The following is a 20,087-nucleotide window of genomic DNA, read 5'->3' on the forward strand; positions in this document are numbered from 1 at the left end:
ATTCTGCATTTGCATAAACCTCCATTTACTGCCTGAAGAAGACCTCCATTGACTGGAGCCCAGTCATTACACTTTCCCGAGGCAAGGCTTGCACCTATTTCCCAATGTTGTTCTTGGGGTCTGCCTTCCAGTTGTTTCCAGGTCTTATGGTGACTTTATGCGAGTCTCTGAAGGGGTTTTCTTGGCAGGTTCCTTCAGAGTGGGTTTCCCATGGCCATCCTCTGAGGCTGAGAGAGTGCGACTTTATCATCATCATCATCATCATCATCATCATCATCATCATCATCATCGTTTATTTCTATAGCGCTGTAAATGTACACAGTGCTGTACATACAAATGACCTGTACATAAAAATAAAACCTGCCAATCTACAAAATATGTATAAAACAATAGGCAATAATATAAAACAGAATTGGTTAAAATAAGCATCAACATCAACATGAGGGACGTTTTTGCCATGCTTCTGGGAAGCGAGCGGAGGACACCTCATCTTATGGCCTTATATTGACCCAGGGGTCCCACAAAACATGGCGGAAGTGCCCCTCGCATCCCAAGATCACGAAAAGACCCCAGACATTTTTGACCACTGTGGGTTACAGAGAAGTCCCTGATGCATGGAGCCGTGGGTCATGCTTTGCCCACCACATTGTAACCTGAAAGGGAAGCCCAGGTGGGATGGGGAGAATCTGGTGTCACTTTTAACGCATGTATTATTTAAGCATGAGCTGTTTTACATTATTTCAAATGTGTATTTTTATTTCTTGCAACGTAGTAGGGCCCAGGGCAGTTCACCAATGCTCCCAGAAAGGGATTTCGGAGAGGACTACTTTGGGTTCTTGGTGGGAAGCAGCAGTTGTATTCCATGGGCACAAAAGGAAGGTCCCAGAAGGTCCAATGCTTCAGACAGCGACTCCTCCCCAACCGCAGATGCCCTGCTCCTAGGTCTCTGGCCTCTCAGCCTGGAGAGACACAGCTTCTTTCCAGGGAGCTCTCCATTCGGCCTCCCTCTCTCCTCTCCCAAAATGGAGGACAAAAGAAGGTTCTGGCTACTAGGGTTGCCATGACTCTCTTCCACAAAACTCCAGACGCAAGTCTACAAAAGCATATGCTACAACTTTTTTCACGCAGTTAGTCTCAAAGATGCTACAAGATCCCTTAGGATACTGATATTCCTGAATAACATGGCTTATGGTTGAATCTGCACTGCAGAATTCATGCAGTTCAACATCGCTTTAACTGCCATTTCTCAGTGCTATGGGATTCTGGGATTTGTACTCTCTTTTCACACCAGAGCTCCCTGAGAGAGGCTACATAGCTCACAAAACTACAGATCCCAGATCTCCATAGAATTGAGCCATGGTAGTTAAAGCAGTGTTGAAGTGCACTATTTCTGTAATGCAAATTGAACCTATGTCTCTGAATCCTAGCCCCTTGGAAGAGACCTTTGCAAAGGTGAGTCGAGTCCCCCCTTGACTTTTATGGGGCAGAGAGGAGGGAGGGAGAAAAGCCCCAAACAGCCATGAGACAAAGAGGGATTCCTACTCTAGGGATCATATCCAGAGGTTGCCATGCTGGCTGGACCATACAGCAAACCACAATCACACCCACAATCCACAAAACAGGGATACCTTTAGTGGCCAGCCAAAATGCACAAAATAGATAAAACAAGCTTTTGAAGCTCAACTGGGTTCTTCATTGGGAAAAAGTGTTAAACATCAAACAGGAGAAAGGTATCACTGTTTTGTGGATTTTGGAGGTTGTTGTTTGCAGTGTGGCCTAAATACCTTCTCCTGGATATGCTTTCTAGATTTCAGGATTCTGTACTTTTAAAAACTTTATTGGTAAAAGGGGGGGGGGGGACATATAGGACCATCAACAATAACACAGATACAATTAAAAGACTTGACAAATACAAATATTCACAAGCGACAAAACTTGTAAAACATACTAAATTACATTGAAACTCACAATACATCCAACCTCAGATTCCACAACAAACAAACTAAAAGACTTCCAAAGTGTATGTTCTTTGCTGTGTCTTTGTTTTCTTTTTATCCGTTGTATGCCCTTCAGTCTTCCTTTCTTTTTTGATATAGTCCAGCACTTTATCCCAGTCTTCTATCAATCTATACATTTTAGTTTTGTTTTGTTTTTGTAAGATCCTTGTGAGTTTATCTGCTTCCAATGCATCAAATAGTCCTAACAGCCTTCCTCTACTTCAAGAACTTTCCTTTGTCTCCATTCTTTTGCTAAGGTCATCCTTGCTGTTTTTGCTAGGGTCATCCTTGCTGTTGTGTCACACCTTTCCCCGTCAATCACTGGGCAGTGAATCCTATCTTTCCCATGGCTCCCCACATTTCTCCTAACCTGATCCCCATTCGGCCTCTCCCTGTCTCCCTGCTTCCCTTCCTCTGTTCCCTCTGGAACTGCCGCTCTGCTGCCCCTAAAGCAACAGCAATTCATGACCTTTTTCTCTCTAAATCCTTTAACCTCCTCGTTCTCACAGAAACCTGGCTCCCAGCCCATGATACTACAACCTCCGCTGCCCTTTCTTTCGGTGGTCTCTCCTTCACCCACTCCAGCTGCCCTGAGGGTCGAGGAGGAGGGGTTGGTATCTTGCTATCTAAGAGTTTCAAGTTCTATCTTCCCCACCAGCTATCATTCCTCTTCTTTTGAGTTTCATCCTATTAGACTCTTTTCTCCTCTACAGCTCCGTGTTGCAGTTATCTATCGCCCTCCTGGTTCTGCCACCCAGTTCCTCTCAGACTTCGAATCATGGCTGACATTCTTTCTTTCAGATTCAGTCCCCACTTTGATCCTAGGTGACTTTAATATCCACGTTGATGATTCCAATAACCCTACAACATCTCACTTTAACTCTCTCCTGGCTTCTTTTGGCCTCCAACCACACTCCAACTCTTCAACTCATTCTCTTGGTCACTGTCTTGACCTGGTTCTTGCTGCAAACTGCGCCATTTCTGACTACCTGGCACCTGACTTTCCACTTTCTGACCATCATTTAATCTCCTTTCCTCTAGATGGATTAGGGGGGAAAATAGACAATTTAGCTAAAGAGATATCAGGAGTAAAAGTGGAGGTGGAGGAAGTATTAGAAAGAACGGTAAGTCTGGAAAAAAACAGAAGAATTGGAAAAGGCTCAATTAAGGGAACAACAGAATAATCTTCTGCAGCAGGTCAGATATAGGGAAAGGGCAATTAAAATTAGGGAAAGTAAAGAACAAGACAAACAAATATATGACAAAATTATACCTATGCTGGCAAAATATGTGGATATTGAGGAGGATTCGATGGAGGAACAGATTGATAAGAAATTTAGACTTAGCTCAAAGATAGCAAAGGAAAGGAAATTGGACAGAGACATTACGGTATGTTTTACAAGGTCAAGGATGAGAGAGCAAATACTGCAACGAAATTATGAGAAAAAATTGATTGTGGAAGATAGAATAGTGGAAATTTATAAGGATTTACCATTGCAAATAATTAGAAAGAGACAGGAATATAAATTCCTAACAATATTCTTTTGCAATAAGAATGAGATACTGTACAGATGGGATAAGATAGAAGGAGTGATCTTTCATTACCATCAGAGGAGATATAGGATAAGTACAATAGAACAAGGAAAAGCATTTTATGAGAGATTAAGCATAGATAACAGAGAGCAAGAAGAAAGAAATAAAGAAAGGGACAAGAAGGAAGGAGAAAGTGTAAATGGACAAAGAGAAGAAAAGACCCAGAGAAAAGGGCAAGGAAGGAGAGATAATCTAGGGATTAAGGAGGTAAATACTGACAATTTGGGAAACAAAAGCTCAGAAGAGGGTTACTCAGGAGAGATAGGAAAGTCTACATAAAAGACATAAGAACCTCTCTAAAAGGAAAATGGGGCTTAAAATAGTTTCGTGGAATGTAAAAGGAATAAGCCAAGAGAGAAAGAGAAAGCATGTAATGCAGTATCTAGGGAAGAATAATTTTGATTGATTGTGTTTACAGGAAACAAAAATAAAAGATGGAGATATAAAATATTTGAGAAATAGTAAATTGGGGACATTATTTTGTGCCACAGTAAATAAAAGGAAGAGGGGAGTTGCAATCTTTGTGAATAAAAGGTATGCAGCAAAGCTACTGAAGAAAGATAAAGACGGTAGATTCTTGTGTGTGGAGATTTTGATAGATAATGTTAAATATGTACTGATTAATGTTTATGGGCCATTAGAGAAGAAGGAAACCTTTTACAGAAATTTGGCAGAGGTTAAGAGAGAAGTTGATAATGACAAATTAATCTTGACAGGAGATTTCAATGGAGTTCTAAATCCAATTTGGGACAGGAAATCCCAGAAAAAAGTAATTAAGAAAAGACAAGGAAAATTACCAAGAGGTTTTTTGTTTTAAAAGAGGAATTTAATTTGTTAGATGTTTGGTCACATTGTAATGGGAACAAAGGAGGGTATACCTTCCATTCAGATGCACATAAATCCTTCTCAAGGTTGGATATGTTTTTCGTGACGAAGCAACTGGTTACTAAAGTGAAAAAAATGGAAATTTGGCCAAGGACGATGTCGGATCATAATATGATAGAGCTGGAATTAAATATAAATTGGGACAAAAATATAGGATGGAGAATGAAAGAGGATATCCTAGATGACGAAGAATTTGTAAATAAGGTAAAGAGAGAGTTAAAGATGTTTTTCAAAGAAAACAGTGGAAAGGAGGTAAAAATGAAGGTTGTATGGGATACTAGTAAGGCATTTGTAAGGGGACTATTTATACAAAGAACAATGGAAATAAAAAATGAGAAAAGCAGAAAGAGGAAAAAATTAGGAATGAATTTAAAATTAGAGAACAAAAACTACAACAAACAAAAGGGTATAAAAATAATGAATGAAATAAAACTATTGAAAGAACAATTAGAGAAAAAATGACAGAGGAAATAGCTATAAATTTAAGAAGATCAAAGCAAAATCAATTTGGGAATGCTAATAAAATAAGCCGACGGATGGCTAATAGATTAAAGAATGAGAGAGAAAAGAAAATGACAACTAAAATTAAACAAAATAACACAATCATAACGGAACAAGGGAAAATTAAAAATACTTTCACTACATATTTTGAAAAATTATTTGAGGAAAAAGGTGAGCAGATATATATTCAGAAAATCAGTTAATAGAAATAATTGATAAATATAATGAAATAAAATTAAGATCAGAACTATAGTGTTTAGGTCTTCAGCTTCCAGGACTGGGTGCAGTTAGCATATCAACTGAAGGAGATAATAGGCACTCCTCGCCGTCACATGTATCTGAGCTGACATCTGGAGTGATGGATCCAGGAGCATCCCCCAAACTACTAACATAGTCCTTTAGGGAAAGTGTGACCCCTTATACAGGTGGATCACACGTGTCAAACCTCCATACCTGGATTAGGATCTCCAGCATTACGCAGCTCTGTCTTATCTGGATTCAGCTTCATTCTGTTTTTTTCTCACCCAGCCCATTAATTCTTCAAGACATTCATTCAGAGGGGAGATGCCTTTCTTAGTTGACGCTGAAGTCCGGGACATGGAGAGATATATCTGTAATTCCTCAGCATACTGATAACATCCAATGCCATGTCTCCAGATGATCTCTCCCAGCAGCTTCATGTTTATGTTAAACAGCATTGGGGAGAGGATGGTGTCCTAAGGAACATCAGATTTAAGCTCCCTCTTAGAGGACCAACTATCCCCAAGAATCTCCATCTAGAATCTGCCCAAGAGATAGGACCAGAACCACTGCAATGCATTGCCTCCTCGTCCCCAATTCCTTCAGACGTTCAAGAAAGATGCCATGGTTGATGGTATCGAAGGACCCTGAGAGATCCAAAAGCACCAGCAGGGTTGCACTTCCCCTGTCCATACTCAAGCGGAGATAATCTACTAAGGCGACCATAACAGTCTCGACTCCGTATCCCATCCTGAAGCCAATTTGAAATGGGTCTAGATAATCTGTTTCATCCAAGACCACGTGGAGTTGAAGAGCAACAGCTTTCTCAATCACCTTGTTTAGAAATGGAAGATGGGAGACCGGTCTGTATTTGTTCATGTAGAAGGGATTTAGGGAGGGCTTTTTCAGAAGCGTCTGTACCACCGCTTCATTTATGGAAGATGGAAAATAGCCCTCCCTCAGAGATGCATCTATGATATATCTCAGGTGAGTCCTAAGTGCATCTCCTTCTTGGATGACTAGCCATGAAGGGCAAGGGTTGAGAGGGCAAGTTGTCTTCTTCACACTTCCAAGGAGCTTGTCCATGTCTTCAGTACTCACAGATTTAAATTGATCCAGGATGCTCCCATTCACAGAGTCACTGGACACCTCACCTATAGCATCAGCAATAATGTCAGCATCCAAGTTGGCTCTTATCTGAGAGATTTTATTTGCAAAATGGTCATTTAAAGCATCACAGTGAGCTGTGGAAGGCTCTAATAATGGGTTCTGGGGGGAAGTGCCTGAGTCAGGTCCCAGATTCCCCCTTCCTCCCCCCAAGACCCCAGAGAAAACTCCCCCCCCCCCAAATAATGTTGTTTCCAATGCTATTGAAGCCTATGCTGTGTGGTGCTATTTATTTGGCACAAAAATCTTCTCCAAATGAGGCATCAGAAGGGAGGGCCTCTCCTCTGCCCCACTTTCCAGGATGGAGGGGGCTCCTCAAAGCCCTTTTTATCTTTGGACCCCCCTCCATGGCCATGCCTCTCTGTAATGGTCCCCCCTGTCCTCTCTTCTCATGATAACCCCCCAAGTACCAGGGCCCCAAGGAATCCCCCGAGGAGGGGGCAGGGAAGGAAAGAGGGAGAGGAGACCTGGCAGGCCCCCTGCGTTTTGGTTGGGGGGAGAAGAGGGGATTCCTTCTTCTTATAATCCCCAAGCCCCCCTCCCCCCGAAGACATTCCAGCCATTCCTCTGAACAAACAACGGTTTCCCCCCATTTCCATCCTTCCTTCCCTCAGAACAGAGTGTGAGGGCAGCCATGGCTTTAGGGCTGAGACTGTGCATGCGCACATACATCCAAAGACCCCTTCTGATCATGTGCAGGGATCACCAGGGCTTTACTGCTCCTGCTGTTTATTCCATTGGCGGCCTTTGAGGGAAGGGAAGGGGTGTGCCGGGGGTTCAGCAACCTCCCCTTCCTTCCTTATTTTGAGGACACTTCGAAGAGGCCACAATAGAGCCCAGGAAAGGCAAGAAAGGAAGGCTCTGCATTGGAAATAAAGTCTATGTATACTGTATGTATGTAGATATAATACACACACATACACATATATACATATATATAAATGTATGTGTGTTTGCCTCTGCTGTTCTTATAGCTGGGAATGGAGATGATGGCTGAGGAGAGAAGAAAGGGTAAATTTTGGGCAAATGCAGAACTTCTGTACACCAATGAGTCCAGTCTGTTGAAACAACAAAGAATTTTATTGAGAACACATAGTCAGAAATTGAGCGTTTACGTCAGAACTGCCCACTCCAATCCAAACAATTAAAACCCCCAAACCTAAAACTCCACCCTCTTAAAACGTAGCCCCCACCTTCAATTCCCACAGTCTATGCCCCACAGGTAACAAGCCCCCCTTTGCCAATCCCAGAAACTAGCCACCTTCCTGTTAATATCAGCCTCCACTTTCTTCAGCCAACATCCCACAAATTCCAAACGCTATCATTCCCAAAACTATTCTAACCAACTGCAACAAATCCCAGCCCCCCATTTAGCTAACTTATACCACGAACCACAATCCCCAGCCAAAGTTACAACCCAAAACAATTATCTATCCTATTAGCAATTAAAACCTAAATCTAACAAAATACAATTTTAAACATAAACAGACATATGGACAGAAAAACAAAATCAGAAAGGCCTTTTCTTAGCACAGCAGGACTGCAAATATATTTTTTGTATTCCTTATTGACAAAAATAATGTTAGTTCACTGCTGGCATTTTTATGGCTTCTCTCCAGTGTCGATTCTCTGATGTCTCACTTGGTGTGACTTTGAAGTAAAACATTTCTCACAATGCTGGCATTTGTATGGCTTCTCTCCAGTGTGGACTCTCTGATGTCTCACTAGGACTGACTTCATATAAAAACATTTCCCACAATGCTGGCATTTGTATGGCTTCTCTCCTGTGTGGACTCTCTGATGTTTCACTAGGTCTGACTTCTGAGAAAAACATTTCTCACAATGCTGGCATTTGTATGGCTTCTCTCCAGTGTGGACTCTCTGATGTCTCACTAGGACTGACTTCATATAAAAACATTTCCCACAATGCTGGCATTTGTATGGCTTCTCTCCTGTGTGGACTCCCTGATGTCCCACTAGGTCTGACTTCTGAGAAAAACCTTTCCCACAATGCTGGCATTTTTATGGCTTCTCTCCAGTGTGGGCTCTCTGATGTGTCACTAGGTTTGACTTTGAAGTAAAACATTTCTCACAATGCTGGCATTTGTATGGCTTCTCTCCTGTGTGGACTCTCTGATGTGTCATAAGGTGTGACTTCTGAGAAAAACATTTCCCACAATGCTGGCATTTTTATGGCTTCTCTCCAGTGTGGATTCTTTGATGTCTCACTTGGTGTGACTTTGAAGTAAAACATTTCTCACAATGCTGGCATTTGTATGGCTTCTCTCCTGTGTGGACTCTTTGATGTATCACTAGGTGTGACTTCATAGAAAAACATTTCCCACAATGCTGGCATTTGTATGGCTTCTCTCTTGTGTGGACTCTCTGATGTGTCACTAGGTGTGACTGCCGAGAAAAACATTTCTCACAATGCTGGCATTTGTATGGCTTCTCTCCTGTGTGGACTCTTTGATGTATAACTAGGTGTGACTTCATAGAAAAACATTTCCCACAATGCTGGCATTTGTATGGCTTCTCTCCTGTGTGGACTCTCTGATGTGTCACTAGGACTGACTTCATAGAAAAACATTTCCCACAATGCTGGCATTTGTATGGCTTCTCTCCAGTGTGGACTCTTTGATGTATAACTAGGTGTGACTTCTGAGAAAAACATTTCCCACAATGCTGGCATTTGTATGGCTTCTCTCCTGTGTGGACTCTCTGATGTTTCACTAGGTCTGACGTCTGAGAAAAACATTTCCCACAATGCTGGCATTTGTATGGCTTCTCTCCTGTATGGACCCTTCGATGCATGACAAGGATTGACTTGTAAGCAAAATGTCTCCCACAATGCTGGCATTTATGTGACTTCTTTCCTGTGTGGATTCTCTCATGACTCAAATATTTTTCTGTAAAGAAGCACAGTGACAGATAAGACTGAAAATCAGTGTTAAGAGAGGAGGGTGTTACCCATGATTTAGCCCTCATTAACCCCTCCTTATTAGAGATTAAATTAAGAGAGTTTCTGTTAGTAACCCAAGGATGACCGTACTACTTATGCCCCTAAATCCATGGAACAATTGTATCCTTATTTATAGGAGTTAACAAAGAAGAGATTGGAGGGGGACTTAAGGGAATCACTGGAAGCAGATAGTCAGAAAAAGGAATGTTGCAAAAATATTCTATTAAACATATGGAGAAATAGTTTGATTGGCAAGTGGCATTATATCCTGTGAGACTGCCATAAAGTCCTGAGTCAGAGACCAAGGCATGATGAAGGCTAACTGCAGAGGTCCCTTCATGCTGTGTGGCACCAGGAGATGACTCACAACCAATACAGTATACAGCTCACATGTGGATTGGTGTGGATTAGAGTTGTGTGTACAAGGGATGGTGAAGTTGATGGAAGTCGGAGAGGAGAGCTTGCAAATAATTGTATTATTAGGAGCAGGTAACTGTTAAAGTTGCCAGATATTGTGCATCTGCGATTATTTGTAGCAGATTTTTTTTTTTGGAACAGATGTAGAAACACCCATGAAATATCTTGAAATAATTATGACCCAGAGTCAGGCTATTACATTTTTATACAACTTCCATTTTGGAATTAATAGGACTGTATACGGTGTTTTCTGCACTATATCCATTTGACTGTTCTGTTTTATATGAATCATTTTAGAAGTTTGAAGTTAATGAGTGGGTTGCCACTATAAACACTATAAACACGCCATGTGCAGCTTGTATTCTGCTTGAAATGTTATATAACTCAGCTTGGGAGATACTCAGTTAGGATACAACTTTCTAAGCAACCGTGCCAAAGCTACTATTTTAAGTCTATATTTCTCAAAGTTATTTGGGACAATTTTTACCTGCCAGGTTTAGGATTTCATTTTATGGATTGATGTTTACCCTTATTGCTACAATACAAATTACTTCTTGTGATGCTTTGTGTGTTTTTCAAGCTAGGCGATCCTGGCTTTGCTCCTGCCTTCCCCTCCTGGATCCCAGAGGCCTGATCCCCTTCCTTTTCTCCTTTCACTCTCCAACCTTCCCTCTTGCCCATCTGCACTGCTTTACCATTTCATCTTCAGCATCTCTTCCCTGCCTTTCTGTTTTTCACATTGCCTCCATCTCTCTATCACAGACACACATCCACAGAGTGTGATGCACAGAAGGGACACTTTGAGGCTCATTTCTTGAGAAAGGCAAGACAATCAATATACAACTAATGCATTAGGAAAGGCAGAACAAGGAGTCTGGGACCTGGTTTCTGATATTAGTGAGGGTCAAGTGTGAGAGATGAGCCTTAAAACAACCTTAAGGCATCTCTAAGACAGGGATGAACTACTGTTGGAAAGTGGGGTGGTCACATTGGACCCCAGGGGATCTCAGGGGAAACCCCAAATTGTGTTGCCTAAAAATATGGTATAATGTTTTGCCCCTCAATATCCCACAGCATCCCTTTGTGGAAGTGGAGGCCATTTTGCCACTGTTGGGCCCTCTCTGATCCATTGCAGGGCCAAGGGAGGCCTTTTTCCCATGAAGCCTCTCCAGAGCCTCAAAAGGCTGGAAGAGGGGCCACAAAAGCCAGGAAACTTGCTCAGGAATGGGCTGAGGACCATTTAGGGGCAAAAAGCATTCATCTCCATGGCTCCTTCCCACAAAATTCCAGAATTGGCAGTTTAGGATTGGATACTGAGAATCCTTACAAAGTGGAGAACAATAGCGCCTCACTAAAACTAGAAATTCCAAGATTCCACAGGAAGTTGTTATGACAATTAAATTACATGTGAAAGGGAACTAGGAATGGTAGTAGAGCACAAGTTGAACATGTGTCAACAGTGTGATGCAGCAGCTAAAAAGGCCAATGTGATCCTAGGCTGTATCAATAGGAGTATAGTGTCAAGATCAAGGGAAGTAATAGTTCCACTCTATTCTGCTTTGGTCAGGGCTCACTTGCAATGATTCTGTGTCCAGTTCTGGGCACCACAATTCAAACAGATGTTGAGAAACTGGAGCATGTCCAGAGGAAGGAAACCAAAATGGTGCATGGTCTGGACACCATGCTCTCTGAGGAATGACTTAGGGAGCTGGGTATGTTTAGCTTAGAGAAGAGAAGGTTAAGAGTGGATATGACAGCCCTGTTCAAGTATTTGAAGAGATACTGAGTATGGAGCAACCTTGCTTTCTGCTGCTCTAGAACAAAGGACACAGAACAATGGACGCAAGTGTTAGGAAGGATCGAATCAGGAGAATTTAATTAGCTCAAATTTACAAGAGGCGTGTCCTAACAATGCACGCAGCAGATTGGATCCCTATGTGTATACCAGAGGTCATATAGTCCAACCCCAAGAAACAGAGACTGCAATGTCAATGAGTTGCAAATAAAATATAAACATTTATTAAAGCCACACAACCAAAAAGGGATCACACACACACACGCACATTCAATGCTAAAGCAAGGGAGGGGAAGAGTTGGGGGTAAAGGAGAAAGGATAGAGGCACCGTTGAAATATTTACCTTAGGAGTCTTCTCCAAGCGACAGATGTGAGGGATGTTGGTAAGTGAACACGGCAGCGGGGAACAGAAAGCAAGTGGCAACCGCGATGGCTAGGAGCTAAGTTCCAGCGGGCTAAGCTAACAAGAGGCCCGAAAGAGACAGTGGGCTTTGGCTTGCCCAAGTGATTTCAGCAGGGCACAGTGCCCAAGAGAGCTCCGGAGCGATTGCTCGACAGAGTTGAGGTTTGGAACTGTAGCTCAGAAAGCCCAAAGGAGGGCTGGAATCTGGGTCTTATTTATACTGCGAAACGTATCCTCAGGCTATAGCTACCTGCGGAACAAAGGTCTTCATGGCTATGTATTGACTAAGACTAAAGTTAAACAATGGATACACAAAAGGGTCTGCCACTTCGTTGGGAGAAGACTACTATGTAGATGGCTGGGTACTTAATACCATCAATAGGTGAGGCAAACTTCCTTTGTCCTCATTCAGGTTGCCTGCGACAATGGCAACTCCCAGAACTGGTTTTAAAGGTTTAAATCTGCCTTTCTGCTTTAGCCATGGCCTGCTAGGCTTGTCTGGCTACGTAGTCAGCTCGCTTTTGGGATAATGGCGGCTGCGATGGGGTCAGTCAGGGGTCATGATTTTTGATCGCTTGGTACCCAAAATTTATATAAATCCAAACTGGATCACACAAGCCACAGGAAAAAAGGTTCCACCAAAATATTAGGAGGAACTTCCTGACAATAAGAGCTATTCAACAGTGGAATATACTCCATCAGAGCATGGTGGCATCGCATTATGGTTATTATTATTCTTAATTTCAAATTAATGGACATGGAACAATGGATGCAAGCCACAGGGACAAGAGATTCCACTTAAACCTTAGGAGGAACTTCCTGATAGTAAGAGCTCTTCAAAAGTGGAATATACTCCCTCAGAGTTTGGTGGAGTCTCTTTCTTTGGAGGTCTTTAAACAAAGGCTGGATGGCCATCTCTCGGGGGTGCTTTGAATGTCTGTTCCTGCATGGCAGAAGATTGAACCGGGTGGTCCTTGTGGTCTATTTCAACTCTTTGATTTTATAATTCTAAAGTGGAATCATAGCACTCTGACAGTGAATTATGAAAGGGCCCTCAGTCTTCAAAGGAAGTGAAATGGATTCAGGTTCCTTACCCACAGAGGCTACATTTCCATAATTCTCCATCATCACATAACTGTACATCAGTCTCTGTTTCTTCGTTAACAGTTTCCATTCCTCCTCAGTGAAATATACAGCCACATCCGGAAAGGTCACCTGGAATAGAAAATAGCCCTGATCCAGAGAGTGACTAAACAAAAGGGGAGGAAAGCACATTGTGCATCGCAAATATTATTTCAACACTTCAGAATTCAGTCCAGGAAATAAACTTTAAATTCTGCAAGAAAGCAAAAAGCTACAGCCTTTGAGATCCAGTTTGTCTCGAATCCTTTCAATATAATATACAATATGATAAACAATATAATTTCGGCCATTTCTGGAATATTATTGATTGATTAACATACTGGCTATTCCAACATGTATATTAGTTTTCATTTAGCCATATTTCACCTAATTTCAGAGGCAAATTTCATTTTTAATAAACAGTTCTGGGGAGTACTCTGGGCTTGAGGGTCACTGGGCCCACCCTCAATTTAAGTCCAGAGATATTCTTCCATATCATCCAGCATTTCACAGATGGGGAAAGCAACACACATGTGGACAAGCAACACCAGAAGTGGGTCAAGATGGCCAAAGTTGTTAATGATAAAGATCACACAAGCGAGAAAGGGTACAGCATTTTGCTTTTGGCTCAGACTCCTGGCAAGGGCAAGACCCTGCCCCCTTCTCTCCTCCCCTCTCCCCTCTTTTGCATTGATGGGCTGTAGACTCTTTTGAACCTGGAATGCACTTTGCAGCACTGACCTGAGGAGACCTGACCTGAGGAGAAAGGAGGAAATGGGAGGAGGAGAGTGAAATAGGACATTTCCTAAGCCCCTGAAAAAATGAGGAGACAGAGGATTAACCAGGACTCTCTCTGCCAAACTGGGACAGTATCTTCTCTGCTTGCTTTCATGATCCAGCCCAGACACAGATGAAAATAACAGTCAGGATGGCAACTTACCAAAGAGCTGTTAACCCTCGGCAGCCCCTTTCTGTTGGAGCCGAGCCCCGTCTGCTTGGCCTTTGTGTTGGCCATCAGGTGGGCAGGGGGATCCTGGTGGCCCTGCACTTTGGTCACTTCCAGCAAACAACGTCCCAACGCTGTGTACAAGGGGATCGCAATGAGGTTCCTGAGAAAAGAGACCAGGGTAAGGCTTGGTTTAGCCAGAAACCCTGCAGCAGTCAAAGACACAGAGAACAGCATCCTGCTGATGACATATCCAGGTAACATATGCCTCCTTTGGGCCGATGTAGATGTGAGCATCCCCTTTCTCCCTCTGCACCAAACAAAACCCCCTGGACCTAGCACAGACTCACTGCAGCTCCCCTACACAACACTTACTCCATGCCTTGTGAGAGATCAGGGGATGGGAAATTGGAAAGGGTCCTGACTATGTCCTCATAGCTGGATGTGAAATGAGTGCATTATCTGCTGAAACCTGCAGAGGTCCCCAGTTGCCCTCGGAAGAAGATTTCTTCATTTTGCTTCTGACTACAGAAACACAGCTGGATGCTTCTCTTGGGGTGCAAGTGGTGGGATCCTTAGGTGGAAGCGACCATGTTCTCCTGGAGTTTGTTATACAATGGAGAGGAGAAGCCAGGCAGAGTCAGACACGCATCCTAGACTTTAGGAGAGCGGATTTCAGTAAACTTAGAGAAGTACTGAGGGCGATTCCATGGTCAGAAATACTAAAAGATAAAGGAGTTCAGGACGGATGGGACTTTCTCAAAAGGGAGATACTGAAGGCACAATTTCAAACAGTTCCAGTGAGAAAGAAAAACGGGAGGTGTCTCAAGAAACCAGGATGGATGACTAAGGAACTTTCAACCGAGCTGAGTTTGAAACAGAACATGTATAAGAAATGGAAAAAGGGGGAAATCACAAAAAAGGAATTCAAAGAAATAGCAGGCATGTGTAGGGGTAAAGTCAGAAAAGCTAAAGCGCAGAATGAACTCAGGCTTGCTAGAGAGGTTAAGAACAATAAAAAGGGCTTTTTTGGATATGTCCGCAGCAAGAGGAAGAAGAAGGAAACGGTAGGGCCACTGCGTGGAGAAGATGGCAAAATGCTAACAGGAGATAGAGAAAAGGCAGAATTACTCAACACCTTCTTTGCCTCAGTCTTCTCAGAAAAGGCAAACGGTGCTCAACCTGAGGATAATGGAGCAGAGGACAGAATAGGGGAATTTCAGCACAGAATAAGTAAAGAGATAGTAGAGGAACACCTTGTTAATCTAAATGAATTTAAGTCTCCGGGACCAGATGAACTCCATCCAAGGGTATTAAAAGAACTGGCAAAAGTAATATCGGAGCCATTGGCAATCATATTTGAAAACTCCTGGAGAACAGGAGAGATCCCAGCAGACTGGAGGAGGGCAAACGTTGTCCCCATCTTCAAAAAGGGGAAAAAAGAGGATCCCAACAATTATCGTCCAGTTAGTCTGACATCAGTTCTAGGAAAGATTCTGGAGCAGATCATTAAACAGAGAGTCTGTGAACATCTAGAAGGCAATGCCATAATCACAAAAAGTCAACATGGGTTTCAGAGAAACAAGTCATGCCAGACAAATCTAATCTCTTTCTTTGACAAAATTACCAGCTTGGTAGATGAAGGGAATGCTGTGGATATAGTATATCTTGATTTCAGTAAGGCCTTTGACAAGGTTTCCCATGACATACTTGCAAACAAGCTTGTAAAATGTGGGCTAGACAACATAACTGTTAAATGGATCTGTAATTGGTTGACCGGCCGAAGCCAAAGGGTGCTCAACAATGGCTCCTTTTCATCCTGGAGAGAAGTGACCAGTGGGGTCCCACAGGGCTCTGTCCTGGGCCCAGTGCTATTCAACATCTTTATCAATGACCTGGATGACAGAATTGGGAGCATACTTATCAAATTTGCAGATGACACCAAATTAGGGGGAATAGCTAATACCCCAGAGGACAGGATCAAGATTCAAAATGACCTGAATAGACTAGAAAGCTGGGCCAAAGCTAACAAAATGAAATTCAACACAGAGAAATGTAAGGTATTGCACTTAGGGCGGAAAAATAAAATGCACAGATATAGGATGGGTGACACCTGGCTGAATGAAACTACGTGTGAAAGGGATCTAGGAGTCCAAGTAGACCACAAGTTGAACATGAGTGAACAGTGTGATGCGGCAGCTAAAAAGGCCAATGCTATTTTAGGCTGCATCAATAGAAGTATAGTGTCTAGATCAAGAGAAGTAATAGTGCCACTGTATTCTGCTTTGGTCAGGCCCCACCTAGAATATTGTGTCCAGTTCTGGGCGCCACAATTAAAAAAGGACATTGAGAAACTGGAGCGTGTCCAAAGGAGGGCGACAAAAATGGTGAAGGGTCTGGAAACCATGCCCTATGAGGAACGACTTAGGGAGCTGGGGATGTTTAGCCTGGAGAAAAGAAGGTTAAGAGGTGATATGATAGCCCTGTTTAAATATTTGAAAGGATGTCATATTGAGGAGGGAGCAAGCTTGTTTTCTGCTGCTCCAGAGAACAGGACCCGGAACAATGGATGCAAGCTACAGGAAAAGAGATTCCACCTGAACATTAGGAGGAACTTCCTGACAGTAAGGGCTGTTCGGCAATGGAATGCACTTCCTCGGAAGGTGATAGAGTCTCCTTCCTTGGAGGTCTTTAAACAGAGGCTGGATGGCCATCTGTCAGGTATGCTTTGATTTGGATTTCCTGCATGGCAGGGGGTTGGACTGGATGGCCCTAGTGGTCTCTTCCAACTCTACGATTCTATGATTCTATGATTCTATGATTCTATAATACCTCACACCAACACTCTCACCAGGCATGGAATGGCCATGCGGGATGGCTTCCACAACTCTATGGTAGGACCTGGGTCAGTGAATGGCCAGTTGTAGCCTGATTCCACTCGGAGCAACATTGGAGCATAGAAGGTTCTGCTGGGTCAGGCTGTCTGGCCTGGTGGTTCCTCATTCTCCCAGTGGCCAAACCAGTAGAACTCTCTATGCTCCAGTGTTTCTCTGGGTGGAATGAGTCTACAAATGGCCCTTCTCCAGGGAGGCCCCCGGTCAAGAAGGGCAGGAAAGGAGCTCTCTCTTCTCTGGTTGCTCCCCTTCCATGGGATCCAACCCTTCTCCCAGGATCAGGGGGCACCAGAGGATTGAGCTGATGGAAAGGGAGCACCCAATTCCCATGGCAGCCTTCTGCACGCAGAGAAGTCACAATTCTGATAGTGTCTTTGCCCATGTGGAGAGTGCCCATTTTCCACACTGTTGCCTGTCCATCTTGTCTTGGGAATATCCTGTTCCAGCCACATGCAGACCTAAATCCTAGCCTCTATCTTGTGCCTAGTCCTGATCAGAGTAGAATCACTGAATAATTTGGATTTATCTGTATGTCGACTCACCAGTCACTTATGGTTTCAGTGGGTCTACTCTCTAGAGTTAACCAACAGGATTCAGGACTCCTCAGATTTTTAAATTCAGGAATGCAAATTTTTCATGCTGTGTCATCATCACTGATGAGAATTTGACTTCTCTTTCACACAGAGGAGGAGGGGGAGGATCTGCTTTATGTCCCAGGTGAAGAAGCTCTAGCTTTTGGGCTGGATGAGACATGAATTACCTTACAGATCTAATCCATGTCCTCCCATCATCATGGCCCCCTCCCCATTTAAACACTGGTCAAAATAATTACTTTTTTTTTGCAGATGAGACTATTTTTCTAAGCTTAACTGCTGTGTTTCCTATGTCAGTCATAGCAGGAGCATGAAGTATGAACCTCCTCCCTCTTCTTGCTAAAGCCACATAGAAATTGAGGCATATACATTTGTGTGCATTGTTTCTGAATGGATCTATTGTTAAAATCACAATTTCTTCATTTTTCCTTGAATATTTTTTAAAAAGATGCAAACTGCTGAATACGTTGCACTTGATATAACAAATATCTATAAATGTATAGGTTTATGACTTGAATATTGCACCCTGGATTATGCTCATTTGGGGTAAGTGAAGACGTATATAAATTCATTTTATAAACCCAGTGAAACTAATATCTCACAAAGTTCTAGTAAACAACACATACACACACAGTTCTCATAAAAAGGACTCACTTGCGCACTGTGTGTCTGAGGTCTGGAAATCTCCCTTCCACCTTCTAGGAAGACAATGCTGTTAGAGAGCGAATTTGGGGCTTTATGCCTGCAAAGCATGGGCTCACCCTCTCAGCTGCAACATTTCCATATAATTCTGGACTGAAACATTTAAACAAAGGTCATCTTTCAGCTCCAGGAATAAAAGCCTACCTTCAGTACAAAGACACTGACTTCTTCAGCCCCAGAAAGGCCTCTTCTGCAGTCCTTTATGGCCGGAGCTTCCCTGGGTCAGAGGCCGTCTCCTCAGCCGTAGAGAAGGGTTGCTCTGAGTGCGAAAGAGGAGGAGGTCCACAGGGCTGAGGGAGGGAAGGCAATGGGAAAAGGTCAGTGCCAATGGCCATGGAGGGCAGAAGGTGACAATGCCTAGGAAACTCCTCTGAGTCCCAGCCCTAGGAATGAGTGTCAGGAGTTAGTCCAGGGGCTGAGGGGGTCTCCTTTCCCAAAGGGGGAGGCAAGGACCGGTGGACCCTCCCCAGCTAGGGCCCAAAGGGAGGGTCTCTTTCCCCACCTCTCTCTCTCTCAGCCCCCAAAGCCCAGCCTCTCCACTGGTCCTGCCTCCCTTCCTCAGACCCCCACAGGCCCCTTCCTTCCTTCCTTCCTTCCTTCCTTCCTTCCTTCCTTCCTTCCTTCCTTCCCCCCAAAATGGAGGGTCAGAGGCACAAAGGGACACACAACCCTCTTTTTGGCCCAAGGAGCCTGGCCTCCTTCTCGCTCTGGAGCCTCAGAGAGAGAAAGAGGAACCTCTGTTCTGTTGGGGCGTGTGGAAAGACGTGCTTTGTCCACCACGACCACCTGCTGAGTTGAACCACATCGACAGGACGCCAGGGAGAAGGAATCTGTGGAGATGTCTGCAAAGGTATTCTGGTCAAGAAGGACATATTCCTTCACCACTGCAAACGGACATGAGCTCCAGGCTTGAGAAATAACCACAGAACAAGCCTTCACTCTTCATGAGGACTTTAATATTCGTTTGCTATATTTACAATATATATATATATATATATATATATATATATATACACACACAGTGTATTGGACAACCGTCTCTAATACACACTATTTACACAACCAACAATAATAACACAACCTGTGACGCAGCCACAGTAACACCCTCCACAGAGAGGCAATTGCTCTCACACACCAACTGTCTCACTCTGTCTCTCAGTGACAGTTAGGAAGGACAGTTGACAGTTGCATCAACATTCCGATGATGCACTGTTCGAATGCTGACACATTTAACTGCCACTAGAGCTGTATATATATAACTTGCACAACAGCTCCACCTAGTGGCCACATCCATGTCATTCCCTGACATGTTCAACTGAGGCTTCAGAGAATGTTCCGGAACATTATTCCCCACATTCAGAAGCAGCACTAAATGTCCACCAGAACACAAAATGGCTGACAGAAACGAAAAAGTCCACCGGGACACAAAATGGCCGCCAGGACACAAAATGGCTCCCTCTGCCTCAGTGCTTGGCAGTAGGCAGCCTTCAGGGAACCCAAAATGGAGGATGAAAGGGCCCTAAAGTCGGAAGGGACCCCAAACAGGATTTGCAAACTTAACAACACCTAAACATTTTCCTGATGCTATTGAAAGGAGGAATCTGATCCCCTCCTTAATTACAATCAATAGTGAAAGATATTAATATTGATATTAAGAGTGCCCATTGTCCACAACCCAGCTCAGGGCTTGACCGCTCAGGGAGGCCAGTCCAGCTGCAGGTGGCCCTCCGTCCGTCCTCCTTTCCTTCTGCATTCCTCCTCTTTTCCCCAGCATCAGCCCCTTTCCCAAGAAGGCTGCATCCGCACTTAGAAATAAGACACTTTGACACCGCTTTAACTGCTCGGTGCTATGGAATCCTGGGATTTTACC

At 43.5% G+C, this 20,087-nt stretch overlaps 1 pseudogene across 1 annotated transcript; it reads right to left on the reverse strand.

Moving 5' to 3' along the window:
• Positions 1-7,981: 7,981 nt before the first annotated feature.
• On the reverse strand, positions 7,982-13,164 carry LOC149301661 (uncharacterized; annotated as a pseudogene). Its single transcript, XR_016272232.1, has 2 exons — positions 13,055-13,164; positions 7,982-9,292 (listed from the first exon to the last, which is right to left on the reverse strand). The product of XR_016272232.1 is annotated as an uncharacterized LOC149301661 (transcript).
• Positions 13,165-20,087: the final 6,923 nt, after the last annotated feature.

The sequence above is a fragment of the Sceloporus occidentalis genome, unplaced genomic scaffold (assembly GCF_023333645.1).
Source record: "Sceloporus occidentalis isolate IW3139 unplaced genomic scaffold, rSceOcc1.0.p SCAF_21, whole genome shotgun sequence".
In the NCBI taxonomy this organism is placed as follows: Eukaryota; Metazoa; Chordata; class Lepidosauria; order Squamata; family Phrynosomatidae; genus Sceloporus; species Sceloporus occidentalis.